Source organism: Hypanus sabinus, chromosome 31 (genome assembly GCF_030144855.1).
Source record: "Hypanus sabinus isolate sHypSab1 chromosome 31, sHypSab1.hap1, whole genome shotgun sequence".
NCBI classification, from domain to species: Eukaryota; Metazoa; Chordata; class Chondrichthyes; order Myliobatiformes; family Dasyatidae; genus Hypanus; species Hypanus sabinus.
The window spans coordinates 9,121,119-9,124,441 of record NC_082736.1 but is presented as its reverse complement, the minus strand read 5'-3'; positions in this window follow the sequence as shown (position 1 = coordinate 9,124,441).

Sequence of the window (3,323 nt, the reverse complement as noted above, 5' to 3'; positions counted from 1 at the left end):
ATGACCTTTGACCCAGCACGCTGCCGCTGCGCCACTCTGCTATTGGCTTAACGTGGTGTTGCGCTGCCCCGTTGTGAACTCTTCCTGTTCTTTTCTTTCATTTTTATTTATCGGTTCTTTGCTGACATCACATTGTTTCACTTAATAACTGCTCTTTGTTGATGTTTATCGCGCCTATATCTCTGCCCGTGTTCCTCTGTATTATTTTCCGTGTTTCCTCACCCCTGCTCCATCCTGTTATTGTGTCTCTGCCGTCCGTGCTTCCACCCATTCGGAGACCTCGTCCCCGACATGTCAGCAATGAACGTGTTTTGCATGACTTAATCAACACGGTTTCAGTCGGCCTGCTGTCACACATTCTGGTTAAATTCCACCGTGTCTCTTCCGTATTTTCTCTCTTTGTCTCTGGGCTGTTCTTCGGGACAAACGTCAATGGGTTGAACAATGAGGTTTTTCTGTCTCGTTAGTGTAAAAACCGGGGACCGAGTCTTTTGGCCTACTCCGACTGCTCCGGGAGCGGATCTGTTATCCAGTCTGATTTGGGATGCTGTGAGCTTGTTTCTCTTGTTTGCTCGATGTGTGTTTCTTTCTCTCTCTTCCTGTGCGCATTGGCTTTTGGACGGCGACACAACTAATAGTTTGGTAGAAGGAATAATGGAATTTCTTATTACGTGGACACAAGTGACTCTGAGTGGACCCACTTAAACCGCAGTGGAACATGATTAGTGAACCCTCAATGAACTTCCCGTCTACCGCCCTTATCAGTCGCCATGGCAACTGCGAGCACTCAGCTAGGGAGGCAGAAGGACATTTTTCACGGGAACTCATCACTATGACCCGGGTCGATTGAACTGGGCATCAGCGTCGGTGTCAGAGAAACCGGACAGACATCCTCTCCACATCCAAATGATCTTTCCTTATTCGATGGACCTCCCTCATAGTTCTAAATTTTCACGAGTGTCGGCTCAGAGTCTCCAAACTCTTCTCTTATTTTTGCCATTTCATTCCGGGATCAGTTTAGTAAAACCCCACTGAGCCCACACAATGCCAGCGCACCCTTTATTAGAAATTGGGCCCAAACCTGTCTACAATCCTCCAAATGAATCTGATCAATGTCTTACGATACACTATCATTATATCTGTGCTTTTAGATGCTAGTCCTGGCGGAATGAAGGCTAAAGCTACATTTGCCTTCCTTAGCATCGACTCAGTCTGCAACTAAACATTGATGGAGCCCTGCAGTAGTATTCCCGAGTCCATTTGCTTACTGATTTATGAATTTGCTCCCCGCTTGAAAAATAGTCTACAGGTTTGTTTATTCTACAAAAGTGTATGACTCTGCACTACCGGACTCTGTATTCCATCTACCATGTATCTGTCTATTCTCCAAAACTGTCCAAGTACTGCTACGACTCCCTGCTTGACCAGGCCTTCCGCCTCATTTTCTATCACATGCAAAACCATCAATTTCGTCATCCAGAACATCGATGTATAACGTGCAAGACAAAGCGTTCTCCAAAACACAGTTATCGGCAAGCGACTGAAAACGCCATATTTATTCCCAGCCTTTGCCTCCCACCTTTCGCCAATATTTTGTCGATGCTCGTATCTTTCCTGTAATTTTCCTGTAAATCTTCCCTGTGAGCTCCAATTTTGTTCAGCAGCCTTATCAGTGGCACTTGACTTATGTCTTCTGAAAATCCAAGGAAACAACTTCCCGTGGTTCTCCTTTATCTATCATGTCTACATTTCCTCAAATAGTTCTTACAGATGTCAGGAAAGTTTTCCCATTATGGAAACCAATTTTGTCCTTCACATTTTAACAGCTGCCCAAAGCACCCAGAAGCCTCATCCTTAATAATTGACTCCAGCATCTTCACAATCCTGTCTTTTGCTTCCCTGCCGTCAAGAAAGAGTATCATGACATTGGCAATTTTCTATTCCTCTGAACCATTCCAGAAAGCAGTGATTTTTGAAAGCTCATTTCTAACGCCCCATAATGTCATCAACTGCCTCTTTCACAATCCGGCAGTGTAGTCCTGAACTCTACTACCACGCGTGTGGTTTAGCTAAGCAGAAGCCCAGTTCCAGTTTCGGCAGATCTTATGATTCCACGCGTTACTATCATGTGGTGAGCGCCCTTGACCAGGAGACGGCCACCCAGGTTGTGGATTTCATACAGTTGCCCCCGGAGAGAGGCAATTATGAAGCAATCAAAGCGCTGCTCATTGGGACCTTTGGCCTCTCATGGCGTGAGCGGGGTCCCCGCCTGCTTCGCCTGGACGGTTTGCGAGACAGGCCGCCGTCAGCAATGATGAACGAGATGCTTGCCCTAGCTGACGGACACAAGGCCTGCCTCATGTTTGAGCAAGCATTCCTGGCGCAATTGCCCGAGGACATACATCTGCTGCTGGCCGACGCAGATTTCAGCGACCACGGAAGGTGGCGGCCCGCACAGACGCGCAGTGGAAAGCAAAGAGGGAGAGCGTGGTCGCCCGTCGATCAGAGTACCAGGCCTTGCGCCCAACAGCAGACCAGAACAGGCCCGGCAAGGGGGCGCACACAACACAGAGGCAGGAGTGAGGAGGCCAGTGAACAGTGGTGTTTCTACCAAGAGCGGTGGGGCACCAAAGTCCGCCGTTGTCGACCGCCCTGCAAGTGCCAGGGACAGGGCCAGCTGCCGCTAATGACTATGGCGGCTGGCCACCAGGACAGCCTCTTGTACGTCTGGGACAAACAGAGGGGACGCCGCTTCTTGCTCGATACCGGAGCGGAAATCAGCGTATTGCCCCCAACTGGGTACGAGACCCACAACGGGAAGCCAGGACCCACCCTGAGGGCCGCAAACTGCAGCACAATACGGACCCACGGCACCCGCAAAGTGTAGCTGCAGTTCGGCGCCAGCCGGTTCACGTGGGATTCCACACTGGCCGCGGTGGCCCAACCACTCCTGGGGGCGGACTTCTTGCGAGCTCACAGCCTGCAGGTCGACATGCAAGGGAAAGGGCTAGTACATGCCGAGACATTCCAGACGTTCTTCCTGGGTGAATCAAATTGCCGGCCCCACACCTGGTCTCCATCACGCTGTCGGACAACGAATTCACCAGAATCCTGGTGGACTTTCCATCGATTCTGGCACCGGAGTTCACGGCAGCCATGCCCAGACACGGGGTTCAACGCCGCATCCCGTCCAAGAGAACACCCCTCCACGCCGGCGCACGAAGGGTCCCCGCGGAAAAGCTCCGCCTGTCGAAGGAGGAGTTCAAGAGGATGTAGGAATTGGGGATCGTACGAAGGTCCGACAGCCTATGGGCCTCCCTCCT